Genomic DNA, 17,912 nt, shown 5'->3' with positions numbered 1-17,912 from the left:
AATGGACCCTTTCCAGATGGCTGCTTTTATTTGCCGCATGACGGGTGCCGTACACACACAGTATCTGTTGTGCAGGAGTACCTGAACACCATTGTCCTCGCACAGTTGGCGTGGCCAGTGCGGAGTGCGGACCTGAACATAATAGAAAACATTTGGGGCGTTTTGAAAACTGATCTAGCTCGCTTGTATCTGGGAACAGGGAATCGTGAAACGTTGTGGCAAGCAGGGCAAGCATAATGGAATCAAATTCGTGAAGACCCGGCTATTGCAAAGACGCTCTACGCATCATCGCCCAGAATTGAAGAGCTGCAAAGACACAGAGGGTACTCTATTAAGTACTGAAGCCATGTCTGAAACGGGCGATATCAGCAGACCTTAGGTTCCATGTTGAGGGCAAGTGCAAAGTGCTGAAAATAACCGTTTTCGCAATGAACAAAATATTCACAAATGCTATGCCTTACATCTTCAGACTCTTTAAAAGCAGATTTTGCGACTGCAGGCAAATAGAAGCTAACGGAAGTGTGAAACAGTGAAACAGTTCATAGTGGTATTATAGCGCAGTGGCAACAACAGGAAGGCACACTGGATGTCACCCTCATTTTCGTGGACAGCTGAATCGGGTCGGGGGGCAAGGGTAGCTAAGCGAGTGAAGAAAAGCACAGAGAAATCGCGTAGTGGAGGGTGCTAGTGGAACAGTTATGGGAGCACTTGACACTGCTTTCGGGCCGTTAATGTGAAAGTGTTGATTGCACAATGCATAGATCAGTAATTATTATTGATTCAAATAACTTCAGCAATCCCAATCCCAATCCCAATTCATTAACCATCATCCGCCCCCCATTTTCAATACCCTGTACAACTAGAGTGGCAGAGACCATGCTTAACTTTATTGTTTTTCCTCGCCATTTTACTGTTTTGACAACAAGAATGTACGCGTGCAGTTGTCCGTTATTGGGAAGTATAGAACCCCACCTAAGAGCAGGATAGAGAAAGACCTTTCCATTTTTATTACCGACTACCTCAGACGGTTTTCCGGGCAGATTTTTTCTGGATACTGTCGGCGCCGCCGCATTTCTCTGCCGATCACCCAGATATTGCTGCTGCGTTAATTTCGAATACATGGGGAGCTTTAACATGTGCCGACTTCACCCAGCTAATAGGCGCGGTAGTGTGCTGTGCAAAGGGAGATTTAAGGAAAGATGTGAACTTTGACACCATCATTACTGAGAAGAGTGTCGCTCTTTGCAGAAGTGCTTGAAGACAACGGAAGTGAACGCAATTTCATTCGTGAAAGAAAAAAAATGATGCTGCGCAAGGCGGCTATTTCTGCCAAGGGCTGAAGCTCACACGAAAACCTTGCAACTGATTGCGCTACTCGCACACTAACAGATGTACGACACGTGTGTTTGCACCGTTGCTTGTTTTTTGCGCGTAAAAAATAAGGAAAAAATGCGAGTTGCTACGCGGGAGTGACAGCTGCTCTGGGAACATGCGTTAATGTGGGGAAAACATGAATATAAAAATAAATAAAGAAGAAAATTAAAAGAAATAAAAGAAAGAAAGAAAGACGAGGTCCCTCCCATGCCACTAAGTATAACGGGATCTTAAAAAAGAAAAAAAGGAAACGAATCAAGGAAAGAGAGACAAGGAACGGACAATGAAATCAGCGGCGTTTATTCGATTATTCATTGATTGTACTCTCTCTACTTGTATATTGGTACAGCGTTCTTGCTTGTCTTCTCTTGCGGCTTCCTGCTGGTTGCTTGACATGTTAGGGGCCTAATCTTCAGTAGACATGGAGTCATTCTTCAGTGTTTTCTGGGTTGTTCCTGTTTATCTGGAAAAAAGCTTTGAAAATATTTAAGCAAACGTCGACAGGCAAGTGACTGGCTATTTTATTTACATTTTTTTCTTAAGCTATTTCTTAATCCTTTTCTGCGCACGATTAAAAATTTATAGATTTATATAGGGTTATATTATACTGGTACTCAGTACATGAAAAACTCCAATAAAGTGATGTCATCATCATCATCAACCTGGCTACGCCCCCTGCTACGCTACCCTTCTCTTGGAATCCAGTCGGTAACCCTTGATGACCATCGGTTATCTTCCCTCCTCATTACATGTCCTGCCCATGCCCATTTCTTTTTCTTGATTTGAGCTATGTATTTACCACTTGAAGATAGCAATAATAGTACAGACCAGCCTGAATATACAGGGGAAGACTGTGAGCCTCTGGACCAAGACTTCACAGAAAACGAAGTTCGAGCAGCCCTGTACGACCACAACAGTAGATCCGCTGCCGGTCCAGATGGCATTTCCGATAGGCTATTGAAAAATATGGACGATGATTCTATAAAATATTTAACAGAGTATTTCAACGAACTCTGGAAAAACAGCGATTATCCGAAGGAATGGAGAATTGCGAACACAGTTCTTCCCTAACCAAGCAAGCAACTCAATCTAGATAACCTAAGACCCATGTCGTTAACAGTATGTCTGGGCAATACCATGGAGCATGTCATACTCGACAGACTGACTAAATATGTAGAAAACAGAAATGTTCTTCCGCATAACCTGATCGGTTTCCGTCCTGGACTTTCGACTCAAGATGTAATACTTTTAATCAAACATCACCTTGATCTTGCTAGTCCGCTACATACGAGAGCTCTCCTAGGTCGACGATGTAGAGGAGGTCGTTGATCACAATGGGAGCAGTACACGCAGCTGCAGGCGTGATGCGGTCTGCGCTGGCAGTACGAAATGACACGTTCGACAGTGGCGTCGTGACTTTTCTGAGCGAACGGCATAGTTTAAAGGAGCCCGTGCCCTGAAGGCCCGTCGAAACACTCGTCAGCACGACGTCGACCAATTCTCGGGGGGAAGGAAGGGTCGAGCTCTGTGGCCCGCAAATACGTGTCGCTGTGTCCTTGAGGTCGGGACAAGCCACGACGACGAAGTCAGACGTGCGCCGAATCAGTCAGACGTGCCCGCAGACAGCCGGCAACGTTCGAGAGCTGCATGAGAGCGGCACCTGCTCGCGATGCCGCGTGCCCTGGCTCCTTCGCTCTCGTACCCGTCTCTTGCGATGCCATCACTGATGCAACGGTCCTCTTCACACCTTCCGACGTCTTCATGAGCCGTAAATCTCTCCGACTACCCTTCGCAACACTTGACATGGCTGGCGGCTGTAGCAATATATACTTCTGCAATCCCCTGTGTGCGCCTATTACATTGCTCGTTGGTGAATGCCTTGGCATCGTGGAACTCCTCGACTCTTCGTCTTTAGTTGACGTCCCCGGAGACTCTTTTGATGTCGACTCCGGCCATTCGTCTGCGATTTCCGCGCTTGAAGAGACGTCCAAGGATGCATTCTCGAATGCCATCGCCGATACCCTCACACCTGCCGAACGCGCCGACCTTCTTGATCTCCTGCACCACTTTAGAAGTTCATTCGACGTTTCACAACCTCACTTGGGCCGCACGTCGGAAGTGCAGCACTACATTGACACCGGTTTACATCAGCCGTTACGTCAACGACCCTACCGCGTCTCGGCCGAAGAGCGTCGTGTCATTACCACCCAAGTCGAAGATATGCTGCGCCGTGACGCTATTCAACCTTCGCACAGTCCCTGGGCATCGCCTGTCGTTCTCGTTCGCAAGAAGGACGGGTCTATTCGCTTTTGCGTCGACTAACGTCGGCTAAATAAGGTAACGCGCAAAGACGTCTATCCTTTGCCGCGCATCGACGACGCCCTCGACAGTCTTCAGGGAGCAGAATTCTTCTCGTCCCTTGACTTGCGTTCGGGGTACTGGCAGGTACCGATGGCTGCAGCCGATCGCCAGAAAACCGCATTCATTACGCCTCACGGCTTATATGAATTTAACGTAACGCCGTTCGGGCTTTGTAACGCCCCTGCCACCATTGAACGACTCATGGACAACACGCTGCGTGGCCTCAACTGGTCTATATGTCTGTGTTACCTCGACGATGTCGTGGTTTTCTCGCCTGATTTTCCGACTCACCTGCTCCACCTCAGACGCTGGCCTCCAACTCAACCTCAAGAAGTGCCGCTTCGCCGCGCGAGAGCTCACCATTTTAGGCCACGTTGTGTCCAAGCACGGCGTTCTACCCGATCCTGCAAAACTTCGAGCAGTCACTGAGTTTCCGAAGCCTCAGACCATCAAAGAACTTCGGAGCTTTGTGGGCCTATGCTCATATTTCCGGCGCTTTGTTCGGAATTTCGCATCGATCATGGCGCCATTGACTCAGCTTCTGCGCGATGACACCACCCTCTCCTCCTGGTCGCCTGCATTTGACTCCGCCTTCGCTACGCTGCATCGTATTCTCACCTCCCCACCTATTCTTCGCCATTTCGGCCCGTCGGCTGCAACTGAGGTACAGACAGATGCCAGCGGGGTCGGTCTCGGCGCCGTCCTCGCCCAACGAAAGCCAGGCTACCCCGAATACGTAGTCGCCTATGCGAGTCGCACGCTGACGAAGCCTGAGGCCAATTACAGCGTGACCGAAAAAGAGTGCTTGGCCTTAGTATGGGCACTTGGCAAGTTCCGACCATACCTGTACGGGCGCCCATTCGACTTGGTCACAGATCACCACGCGCTTTGTTGGCTTGCCAACTTGAAAGATCCTACTGGCCGCCTAGCCCGTTGGGCATTACGCATCCAGGAGTACGATATTCGCGTCGTATACCGCAGTGGGCGAACACACTCCGACGCCGACGCCCTGTCTCGTTCACCTTTACCTCCAGACTCGGCCTGCGGAACAACTTCCGCACACTCCATCTGATCTCTCGACATGGACTCCTTTGCCACCGCACAACGTCGTGACCCGTGGATCGCTTCTCTTTTCGACTATCTTTCTGGATCATCGACCATCCCCGTATCCCGAACCCTCCGACGCCAAGCAGTTCATTTTGCCATTTTTGACCAGTTGCTCCACCGACGCAATTACTCTCCTGAAGGCCGTCGGTGGCTTCTGGTGATTCCCCGCAGCTTAAGGTCACAAATATGTGCCGCTTTCCACAACGATCCACAGTGTGGCCACGCCGGAGTCTTCAAGACGTACGAACGAATTCGCCACCGCTACTACTGGCGCGGCATGTACAATTTTGTACACAAGTTTGTTCGGTGCTGTCTTGAGTGTCAACGCCGCAAATCGCCGCCTTTACGCCCGTCTGGTGCCTTGCAGCCGCTCCCGTGCCCTGCCACACCCTTCGATCGCGTCGGCATCGACCTATACGGCCCGCTTCCTATGACGCCAGACGGCAATCGGTGGATCGTAGTTGTTGTTGACCACTTGACACGCTACGCCGAAACTGCTGCTTTATCAAGTGCTACGGCACGCGCCTTCCTCTCCGAAGTCGTCAGAAGTTTGCTCTCGGAATGCCGTATTATTCATCGGACAAGCACGGCATACCATCCCCAGACTAACGGACTCACAGAGCGATTTAACCGCACACTTGGTGACATGCTGTCGATGTACGTGGCATCAGATCATGGTAACTGGGACCGCATCCTTCCATTCATCACGTTCGCGTACAACACCGCGATCCAGGTCACTCCGGCATTTTCACCTTTCTTCCCCCTGTATGGCCGCCAGCCTACGCATACCATCGACACGCTCCTTCCATACCGTTCTGACGCCTCCGAGTGTCTACCTGTGTCCGACGTCGCCCGAATGGCCGAAGAATGCCGCCAGCTAGCGCGCTCCTTTACGGCAGACAGCAGCGCCAGAAAGAAAACCGCCCCGACACGCTTCCGAACACCCCCTACGCTCCAGGCGTTCTTGTGTGGTTGTCTGTGCCTTTCCAGACTCCGGGGCTTTCCTCGAAACTCGTCCCAAAATTCGAAGGGCCTTACCGAGTCTTGGAGCAAACATCTCCGGTGAATTTTCTAATTGAGCCACTGTCACTACCTAAAGACTTGCGCCGGCGTGGACGTGACATTGTCCACGTCTCGCGTCTCAAGCCCTACCACGACCCTCTGCCTCCTGATTCTTAAGGCGCCAGGATGGCTCTTTTTGTCCGGGGGAAGATAGTGAAGAAGAAGACGCGCCTCGCGGCGCAGACACATCGCCAACGCGCGGCTCGGCTCCGCTCGCGTTGTTGATTACTGTCGCCTTTTTTTGGACAGTGCTTCCGGCTGTCTCGCCGTTCCCGGTCGCTGCGCTTTAGCCTTAGGAGCCGCCAATAAACCTCTTCTCAGCACTAATAACTCAAACTGTGGCACCAGTGTCAAAGAGGGCGACTGCAGCGACGCCGTCCACATATACGTCAATAACATTAGTCGGAGAAGGAAAAGGCCTTGGTCTGTTCGTGGGTGACGCAGTTCTTACCTCGGGAACTGCGACGATTAATTTTCCCGTTCCGGCGAAGAAGGACGACGGCGCATCGGCGAAAGCGAGCGGCGTCGACTAGATGGCGAACAGCGGTCAACAAGAGGGCGGTGGTCCGAGTAGGAGGTCATCTGGCCGGGGTTCGGAGACGCGGAGGATGACGGGTATGGGGAAACGTATGGTGCGGCGTCGAAGCTACGGCGGTAGGACGTTGCGCGGCGACGACAAATCGTGCAACGTGGCCAGGTACACCACACGCAAAACTTATTGGCCGGTTGTCAGGAGTGCGCCATTGTCCACTGCTGTACCGCGGCTGAACGAAGTGAGGAGCTGGACGCAGTGGCACGACCGATGGGGATGGCCCAAAGGTCGGAGGTGGTGGCCGCGCGAGAGCTTCGGCATAGCATGAGAGGTGCAGTCACCTCATGAAAAGCAACGGGAGTCGACACAGGCGGAGTCTCGCGGGCAGAAGGGAGAGCTGTGCACATTTGCTCTTGCATGACCTGGCGAAGGCTGGCCGGCAAAGGCGAAGGAGGTGGCGTGGCTGAGGACAGCAGCGAAAGCTGACGAGCGACCTCAGCACGGATGAGCTCTTTTATCTGGCTAAGCAGGGAGTCCATCTCAGGAGCCGCGGTCATGCTCGCGAGGGTTTCGTCGGACGCAGGGGGACGCCGCGTGAGAAGGCGCTATCTGCAGAGCTCGTCGAAACTCTGGATAAGCTGAATGAACTGAGACACAGTACCTCGGTTTTTGGAGAGAAGCAATGAAAGGCTTGTTATTGACCTATTTAATAATTATCATTTTTGTTGTATCGGCGAAATCGCTTAAGGTGAAAGTGCCTTATTATAGTTTTCTTATTATATTTCTTTGTGCGTATATTTTACTACTTCTATTGGGTATGACCTGTAAAATGATATATGTTAAAGGTTTACTTCACAATTATTTTTTTTCTGTGCAAGTACTTTATTTATTGTATTCTTACACTTCCTTTAGTTTTCTTTTCTTTTGTTTTAATCAAAACTACGAAAGAGGTTGTTGCTATTAGGGTTCTCCGAATGAGCACCTTAGAATGATATTTTTACGGGGATATTCCGAGTATGTAAAAACTACATATACAATATTGTCAATTCGGCTTTGATGAACTTCGGTTTCTCGGACACGTCATCAGTGCTGAAGGCGTTCGGCCAGATCCAGAAAAGACAGCAGCTGTTGTGAGGTTCCCGACACCCACAGACAACAAGTCAGAGCGACGTTTCTTGGGTTTATGCGCATACTACAGAAGATTTGTGGAAAACTTTTCAAACATTGCTGAACCCCTAACAATACTGACAAGAGAAGATCAACCTTTCATGTGGAAAAGCGAACAACAAGACGCCTTTGACGAGTTAAGGAAACGGCTGCAAGCTTCTCCAATCCTTGCCCATTTTGATGAGACAGCCGACACTGAAGTTCATACCTATGCGAGTAACGTCGGCCTCGGTGCCATACTAGTGCCGTGGAATAACGGCCAGGAGAAAGAAATTGCTTATGCCAGCCGTAAGCTCTCGAAAGCAGAGGCAAACTACTCCGCAACCGAGAAAGAGTGCCTTGCAGTCATTTGGGCAATATGTAAATTTCGGCCCTACCTCTATGGTAGACCATTCAGAGCAGTCAGCGATCACCATTCGCTTTGCTGGCTGGCGAATCTCAAGAATCCATCCCGACGACTACCAAGATGGAGCCTTAGGCTTCAAGAGTATGACAGGATTAGTATCTACAGTATATACAGTACAGTATACAGTATCTAAGTATATACAGGATTAGTCAGAATAGTTAAGATGGCTGACCACCGACAACACGCAACAGCCAGCGTCCCGGGATCTCCTTCTTCCTCTCATCCTTCCGTAACAGGACCCCCGAGTGGCGAAGCGCCGTCTCGGCGCATGGCAGGCGAAGAATTGCGAGCAAAGCATGGCTTCAGCCGCGAAACGTGCACGACGTCGACAGGCGTCTCACTTGAGGATGCATCAAAGTGTAGCAGCGAAATCTCGTAATTGACATCGTTAACTTGACTTAGGACTTCATAATGTCCTGTGTAGCGACAGAGAAGCTTCTGGGAGAGGCCAACCCGACGATATGGTGACCAGAGGAGCACCTAAGCACCTGGTGCGAACTTAACATCGCAATGGCAGTGATCGTAACGCTCTTTCTGTATATGCTGCGAGGCTAATAAACGAGATTGGGCGGCTTGACGTGCCATGCGAGCGCAATCGATGACTTCACGAGCGTACTCAGTTGCAACACGTGGCACAGAAGGGAGGATGGTGTCAAACGGCAGTGCGGGGTCGCGAGCATACAAGAGATAAAAGGGTGAATATCCTGCGGTGTTATCTCGGGACTAGTTAAAAGCGAACGTCACGTAAGCCAGCGTGTGTCCATATCGCGGTGATCGTTGGAGACGTACATCGACAGCATCTCTGTGACTGTTCGTTAGAGACGTTCCATAAGACCGTTCGTTTGGGGGTGGTAGGCGGTGGGCAGCTTGTGCTCGGTGGCACAAGAGCAGAGGAGGTCGTCCACAACTCGAGACCAGAACGAACGGCCGCGGTCTTTAAGTAACTGTCGAGGTACACCATGCCAGAGAATGGCGTTGTGAAAAAGAAAATAGCGACGTCAGTTGCGCAACTAGTCGGCAACGCCTTTCTTATCGCGTAGCGTGTCGCGTAATCAGTAGCGACGGCACTCCACTTGTTCCTTCTAGTCGTTCTTGGAAAAAGGCCAAGCAGGTCAAGGCCTACGCGAAAGAACGGATCAGAGGGAACTTCAATAGGATGGAGTCGTCCGACAGGTGGCAGGGGAGGTTTATTCCTGCGCTGACACAATTCACAAGTTGAGACATAACGACGCAAAGAGCAGTAGAGACCCGGCCAGAAGAACCGGCGTCGTACACGGTCGTATGTGCGCAAAACTCCAAGGTGTCCCGCTGTCGGTGCATCGTGAAGTTGTTCGAGAACGACGGGTTGCAGATGACGAGGAAGGACAAACAGCAACGAAGGGCCGTCCGGGTTGATATTGCGGCGGTAGACGATGACGTCCTGCAGCACGAACATGCGGCACGTGCCATTGGTGCTGCCAGATTGCACTCCGGCGATGATGGACTGTAAGGATGCGTCGCGTTGTTGTTGAGCGCGCATGTCGGTCATGACGGTCAAAGACATCTCGCAGCTCACTGGATCATGCGCAACAGGATCGGTAGGATACACGGGGTGACGCGAGAGACAGTCAGCGTCCTTCTGGAGGCGTTCAGTCTTGTAATGGACACTAAATGGAAATTCCTGGAGCCGCAATCTCTCTCTCTCTCTCTCTCTCTCTCTCTCTCTATATATATATATATATATATATATATATATATATATATATATATATATATATATATATAGTATGAGTCAGATTAGTTAAGATGGCGGAGCGCTAACAACACGCCGCAGCCAGCCTCTCCGATCTTCTTCCTCGCTCTTCTCTCATCGTTCCGTAACAATATGCTCAATTTTTATTAATAAATGTGTTTAAACGATTGATTACTGATTTAGAGTTACTTTTAGTGAGGTTTTTTTTAATTGTAATAGTGATTCTGTTGTCTAATTGTACTATATTGGTGTATTGTTTGAGTGTACGTTTTCAATAATTTTTTTCGTAATTCTTTCAATTGCTTTTAGTGGTGCACGATTCATAGTAATTTCACGTTTGTTAGGTAATCTGCTAGTTTTCAGAGTTTTGCTCAGCCCTTCTATCAGTTTCAGTACACATATATTTATAGTGATCAATATTTTTTTGGAGACGAACCATATTTACATTGACTTAGTTATAGTATATGAACTCTGGAAAATAATAGGGAAATCTGTCATGGCCCGAGGAGGAGGAGGAGGAAAAATTTTATTTGCTCTAATTGGTGAGAAATTAGCGCTGGCAGATGTGGTCGACCGTCTTCACGGCCTTCTTTCCCATCTGCGCAGGGTCGACACCCCTATTCCAGGGCACCACTGAGGGCGGCTGCTCGGTGAGCCTGCCTTACTTGTCCATGCTGGGCTTTCGGGTCGCTACTGCAGAGCACCCTCCTCCACTGCTCCACACTCGGGTCTTTCATTTGAAGGAATTGGTGATTGTGAACGCATCCCCATGTAATGTGATATGAGGGGGGCATGGCGCCGCACCAGGGGCAAATGTCTCTATACTGAGTGGGGAACATCTTGCTTAGCGTGTTTATATTGGGTATGTTCCTGTTTGCCGCCGCCTCCAAGAGGTTGCTTCATGCTGATTTATGCTGTTGTGGGGTGGAGGGTATCTGACCCCCTTATAGTAAGTCAGATGTCATAGTAGCTTGGGCTGACTGGTATGGGTTCCTCAGGGGCGGTGCTTGTGGCCGCTCGGTTTGTGTGCTCTCGACCTGCCTTGTCCGCCCTTAGGCTCCCTTCTATTCTAGCGTGTCCCGGTATCCAGAAAATTGTATGCCTGACTTCGTTGTGCGATACGTTGGGCTTCTTTTAGTTCTTCGAAGGTGTTGCTTAAACCAAGTGCCATTAGTTTCTCTGTCGATGTATTGTTCGGCAGGGGAAGTGCTGTTTTGTACGCTTTGCGTAAAATGGTGTCTGCTTCTTGTATTTCCTGTTTTGTGCCGTTGAACTACGGGAGTGAGTATGCGACCCTGCTGAAAACCAGGTACCCAAGCAGCTTAAGTGTGTCTCCTTCTTTCATCCCATATCTCTTTTGTAACACCCGCGTGATCATGCGTACTACTTGGGTTGTTGACTGCTTCAGTATTTTCAGCGTGTGGGTGCAGCGCTGCTTGGATTGCGCCCACATTCAAAGGATCCTGATTCGCTTTCCGGTATCGGCTGCCCCTTTAGCCACATGTTAAGGCTTTCTTTGCTTTTCTTGCCCCGTGTAATTCTCAGGAGCTCGGATTTCTCCGTTGAGCACTCAAGGCCTCTTTCCCCGACGTATTCTTCCACTCAAGTGACTGCTTCTTGCAGATAGCTTTCTTTTTGGCAAGTGAGCCTTTAATGGCCCAGGTCGTGATGTCATCTGCATACATCGCGTGTTGTATGCCTTCGATATTGCTTAGTTTAGGTCCAAGGCCAATCATCGCGATGTTAAAGAGTATCGGGGAAAGGACTGAACCTTGGGGTGTCCCCTTGTTTGGTGTGGGGAATTTTCACGATCGGGTCTCTCTCAAACCTATTGTTGCTGCTCTATTGGGGAGGAAGGCTTTGACGTATCCGTGTATTTTCTTCCTACAGTGTACGCTATTAAGCCCTTCCTGGATTGCCGCGTGGCTGACATTGTCAAAAGCTGCTTTTATGTCTAGTGCCATTAACACGTGTTCTCCGTTGTATGGGATGCTGCTGAGAACCTCATGTTTAATTTGGAGAAGGGCATCCTGTGCAGATACCTTGGCTTGGAAGCCGAACATACTATGGGGGTATAGCTCGTTTTCCTCCGTGTAATTTTGTAGTCTTTTTGTTACTATCCTCTCATGTATTTTGCCTAAGCACGATTTGAGGGAGATTGGTCTTAAATTTGTTACCTGTAGATTTTTGCCTGATTTGGGGATCATTACGATCTCGGCGTTTCCATTCCTCTCGTACTGTTTCTGCAGCCCACTGTTGGTTGAGGAAGGTGATGAGTTGTTCTACCAGTTCGTCCCCTAGGTTTCAAATAAGTGAATTACTGATTTTGTCCGCGCCCGCTGCTGTATTCTTTTTTGCGCTTCTTATTACTGCTTACACCTTTTATTTTGTGATTGGCCTGTCCAGCAGCTGGTTTTGTTTCCCTTTGTATTGTGTGTAGGCCGCCGGGTTGTCATGTGCGAAACGTTTGACTCTGACCTGCTCTAGCAAGTCAGAATCCGGTCCCTCGAATTGGTGTACCAGGCGGTGTATGGCCGTATTGTTTTCAGATTTTGTTTTTGTTGAGTCCAGGAGCGCCTTGAGTATGTGCCATGTTTTTGCCGTGCCAAGGGTTCCGCTTAGGGACTCGCTAAATTGTTGCCAGTTTTGACTAGTCAGCTGAGCCGCATACTCCTCCGCCTCCTTGGTTATCTCTGCGATTTTCTTTTTTAGCTTCCTGTTTAGCCTTTGTTGTTTCCGTCTTTTAGTGAGCCCGCGTCTTGCCTCCCATAGCTTGAGTAGTCGCGAGTCCACCTCAGGTGTTTCCACTGCTCGTTCTAATTCTTCGGTGTACTTGTCGAGCATCTCCCTGAGCTTGTTTCCCCAGCCTTCTAGGGACTCGATGTTTCCCTCTATAGTTTTGCATTCCTTCCTGAAGGCATTCCAATCTGTCACCCTGCTGGTGGCAATTTTTCGTTTTATTCTTCCGGTTGCCAATTGCGTTTTTAGGATGTAGTCATCGGTGTTCAGATTCTCCAGCAGGTTTTCCCATATCGCCTGGTCTGTTCCCCGAATGTATGTCGGGTCGGGACATGTGTCGGAGCTTATGCTGTTACCTTGCCTGGTTGGCGTACTGTCGCCTGTTATGAGGGTGCAGCCGTATATATCTGCTGCTTCCCTAACTTGTATGCCTTTCTTGTCTGGTTTTTTGTAACCCCTTGTCAGATATTTGGCGTTGAAATCTCTTACAATCACTAGGGGGTTTCTTTTGGCATTTTGCTCGCTCCTGCAAAACGTTTGCGCAAGTCCGCATCTTTTTTGGCTCGGAGGACTATAGAGATTTGTGACAAAGACACTTTTGTCTTTTCTTTTCGTATTGGAATGATTTCGACAGTACCATGGTCTATGTCTGTGTCGGCTATGCTGTCGTGTGCTATGGCGGTGAGGGATTTGCTGATTAGTATTGCTGTGCGTTCTTTTAAATAACACTTGTAGTCTTTTAGCGTTGGTGTGCTTTTCCTATTCTCCTTTAGTGCTATGATATCTGGTGGTGTGAGTTGTGTGTTTATGTATTGTAGGAGTGCCCTTGTTTTTGCGGTAGCCCATGCAATTGTATTGCCAAATTTCTATTATTTCGTGTCTGGCCATGATTAGACCTTGGTGTTAGACACGTTGTAGTTTTCGAGCCCTGCCTTCTGTATATGCTCGAGAATTTTGCATAAATGCTTCTTAGTGAGATAGGCCTGTAATTGCTGGGTAAGTGTGTGCTACCTGATTTGTGAACTGGAATCACCTTTCCCACGCACCAGTCGTGTGGAAGAAAAGACTGCTGTAATGAGTGAGTGAAAATGTGCGACAATATAACAGCAGAGAATATATTAGTACACTTCAAATTTTTTTAATTCAGGCAGTCTGCGCCCGCAGAGGAGGACGTTCTTTTATTGTTAATTAGGCAGCTAACACCAACCCGGTCAATAGAGATTGAATCCATGGGCAAAAACCAGAATTGGATACAAGCGGTATTCTGTGTGACATTGTGGTAACACGGGAAGAAAACCCCCCACATCATTAAATATATTACAGCATTCTTCAGGAGAACCAGGCTCATCATTGGGGTATGTTAACTGGATTATTTTGCTTGGAGTACCGTTAACTATTGTCCAGAATGTTCGAGGATTAGTTTGCAAGATAGAAGTAAGTGTAACAGAATAAAAATGCTGTTTTGCACTAGCGGCGGCTGCGTTGTAGTCACTTTGAGTGCGGTAGTAAGCGGACCAAGTAGCGTCACTGCGTGAAGCTTTTGCGCGACGAAACAACCGCTTTTTTTGTGACGTAGTCGCTTCAAAATGGGGTTGAACCAAGGGGACCATGGCTTGCAAGCGACTGTTCTTTGCGGTACGAAACGTTCGATTAGTGACAATTCATTTTTGAAAATCCACTAGTTTTCTTCAACACAGTGCTGATCGCTATTAGCGATGTATGAAGCAGCGAATTTTCCCAATTCATCGGTTATCGAAGCCAAGTCGGCTTTGCTGTAATCGCGGATCACCTTCACAGTTTTCTGAACAGGAGCCCGTGTGTTGATATGAAAAGTGAGTGCAAGGTGATCACTTAAGCCTTTTAAGTAAAGAATTGGGGAAAATGTGTTAGGGTTCGTAGTGAGCATCAGGTCTAGTATGTTAGATGAAGAGGCAGCCACCCGCGTTGGTTTCAGTACAAGCTGGGTGAAGTGGAAGTCGAGACAATTGTTTATAAACTAGGTACTCTGAGAAGACTGGGACGTTGCCATGTCGTTATGCCACATGATGTCGGGAAAGTTGAAGTCACCAAGAAGAAAAAGGGGCGCATTAGGGTACCTGACAACTAATTTGTTCAATGCGTCATGAAGGTCATCGCAAAAGGATGTCAAAGCAGTTGGAGGGCGATAGCATGTGCAAAAAATGACATCTCTGTTGTTGAGTACAACACGCACGCAAACAAGTTCAAGTGGTGTTTCTATGGAAACTGAGTTCGAAGTGAGCGTTTCAGTAACGGCAATCAAGACACCTCCACCTGATCGCACACCACGATAGCAGCGATAACATTAATACACTTTCTCACAATCAAAAATTACGCTATTTTTATCCGAGCAGAGAACCATGTTTCGGTGAGACATACAATGTCAGCAGTGCATAAATCAAACAGCGAGGACACTGCAGCACGTTTGTTTAGTAGACTTCGCACGTTAGTGAAAAAAACTGATATGCTGTTAATAAATTGCGCATGCGCTAGCTATGTCGAACCATTTCTTTCGATAGCTTGACGCGACCGAACTGAAGAGCGTGCTGCACGTGGCATGTCGACTTCACATACATTGTCAGTGGTAGAACCGTAAACGTAGCACTTCCTCTTCAAAAATAACTTGCTTAGCCGTATTGAGTATGTCTGGCCCGATGCCCTAGCGAAATCAAGTAGTATTTCCTAGACTGGCGCGTTGCTCGGCACAAATCTTCGCCCACGGATACCCCGGTGGATTTTAGATTAGACTTTAGTGCCAGAATTTTATCCTTTAGTGTTGAGCAAGAAAATTTCAATAAAATCTAGCGAATCTCATTAGCAGTATACGAGCCAAGTCGGTGGGATCTACATACCATATTCTCGGGGATCTCAAACTTCAGATTATGAGATAAAAATTCACATACCAATTTTTCGAAATGCGCCCATGTTTCTGACGGAGTGTGAGAAATACAATAAAATATTAAGTTATCACGGCGGGAGCGATGTTCTAGATCATCGAGAGCGTCAGGAGAGAGGCATTTTCGCTTTTAACGGCGTGAGCTACAACTGCAGGTATGTCAGCTGACGACGGGTTGAGCTCAAGTGATTCAACAAGTGATTCAACTGTCGTTAATCTAGTGGTTAAATCGGACACTTGATTACTTAGTTGAGCTTGCCTTTCTTTTAATTCGGCAAGACCATTCATAACATCTGTGTGTCGTGAATCTATTTTTGCTGAAAGGGCAGAGATCCCTGCAAGAAGTTCTTTGTACTGCGCGTCAGTTGCGGGTCCCGGATTAAGTTCAACGTCACCACATAGGATGAGTAGCCTTGCAACAAATGCACATTCATACAGCGAGGCAAAAAAAATACACTTGGGCACGGGAAAAGCAGCAGACAGACGTTACTCGTACGTTTAGAGTAAAAAGACGGAGCTTCACAAACCTGCATGTAGAAGCGAAAAGGGTTTAGCGGTGACTGCATGGTTGCCGCTTTCCCGTGCCCACTAAAGGTGGCCCGACGAAGGCAGCTGCTTAAGTAGAGCCAGAAGAGAGATGTCGCTCCTGGCGGCTGTGAATCCGTGCCCAAAGCTATGAAGATGGCGCCATGGATTATTTGCTGGCACCAAAGATATTGACTTGCGTCAGATAGCAGGACTAGTAGCGGTGTCGGTGAGTCATTAAAGATGAGCACTGGTGAAACTGCACATGCGCAGGTCGAGGGATACAGCCATGCTCCAAGAAGCGCGATGAACTGCATGTAGAAGCAAAAAGGGTTTAGCGGCGACAGCATGGTTGCCGCTTTCCCGTGCCCACTGAAAGTGTCCGGAGGAAGACAGCTGCTTAAGTAGAGCCAGTAGGGAGAAGTCACTCCTGGCGGCTGTGAATCCGCGCCCGAAGGTATAAAGGTGGCGCCCTGGATTACTTGCTGGCACCAGAGATCTTTACTTGCGTCAGATGGCAGGACTGGCAGCGGTGTCGGTGAGTCACTAAAGATGAGCTCTGGTGAAACCGCACATGCGCAGGACGAGGGATACAGCCACGCTCCGAGAAGCGCAATGAACTGCATGTAGAAGTAAAAAGGGTTTAGCGGCAACTGCATGGTTGCCGCTTTCCCGTGCCCACTCTCCGCACTGGCGGCAGATTCTCGTTTTCGGCGTTGGGCACACGTTCTAGCGGTGTCCTTGCTCGCCGCATACGAAGCATACTTGTTTCGTTGGTCTGTAGGGGTGAGTCTTGTACTCGCATGCGCCCGAAAACGTATTTGGGGATGAAAGGGCCGTCGAAAGTGACCAGTGCAGTCTCCGACTTGCCCAGCATTCTAGCGCTCAAGATCTCCACTCCTTGGGTGCGTAGGCGCAACTTGTATTCGAGTAGGTCCGCCACGATTCCCGGGGGTAAGCCGTGAATAACGGCTCTTTTGATGTCCTCCGGTAGCGCCATGTAGGCGTTCACGTCGCAAATTTGCCTGTTAAAGTTGAGGCAGTTGATCTTCCTCATCATCCCGGCTGCTTCCTCGTCCGAGGCGCTTGCGACGATGATGTTGGAACCTGGCCGGAGTCTCGCAGGCACTTGAATTTTCGGCCACGGGCTTCCACGATAGCGCGTTCCGCTTGGTACGTCTTCAGCTCCTTAAATTTCAGGCCGCCCTTGGGCCGCATAATGAATTCCGCGTCGTTCATCGGGAGCGGCGAGAGTCTCTGCCTCGCCGCGCCGCTCTTTTGTCCTTGTGTCATTGACGTCACGCCAGCTGCTGCCGCCGGCGCCATCTTGCTATTGCTCTCGGTGGCGTGGGGCTTGCCCGGTTTCAAAATGGCGGCGCTCTGCGTAGCGCGCTTGAGCCCTTTGTTCTGCCGTCGGGAATAGTAAATTTGCCAGTTTTTGTCTTCTTCCTGCTGATCTGCCGTGTCTGCCGAACTCGGCATATCTTGCTGCATCGCTAAATCTTCTGATACTCCGCTCCCTAGCCCGCTCTGTCCCGAACCTGTGGCGGGATGGGTTTCCTCCATCGCTTGTGTTTGTGACGGATTTTGGGCTGGTCCGTTTGACGGGCGGTTATAAGTTGTTACGGTCGCCTGCCAGCGGTCCATACTAGTCGCTACGCTGCTGCGCGCGCGTCCCAGTTTCCCGTTAGAGCCCGGGTACGGCTAGGCCTGAGGTTTGGTCCGGCTCGCCGATCACGTGGAAACTTCAATCTCCGATAAAAGTCCAAAAAGTGGGCTTACCGGGTTGAGAGTGGTGTCCTCGTGGTGCTGGTCACTCGCTAGTCGATTACGCCAATAGGTTTGGTAGCCCGATCGGCTTGTCACTCTGAAAACTTCGAGAATCCATGGAGCCCATGCAACGCACGTCCGCTCCCGTTTGCTTCTTCTGTGGCCCGAGAAAGCTAGGAGAGTCTAATGATATAAAGGAAAATGTGCATGTCTGTTTGCCACA

The sequence above is a fragment of the Dermacentor andersoni genome, chromosome 3 (assembly GCF_023375885.2).
Source record: "Dermacentor andersoni chromosome 3, qqDerAnde1_hic_scaffold, whole genome shotgun sequence".
Taxonomy (NCBI): Eukaryota; Metazoa; Arthropoda; class Arachnida; order Ixodida; family Ixodidae; genus Dermacentor; species Dermacentor andersoni.
This window is presented reverse-complemented; position numbering follows the sequence as displayed.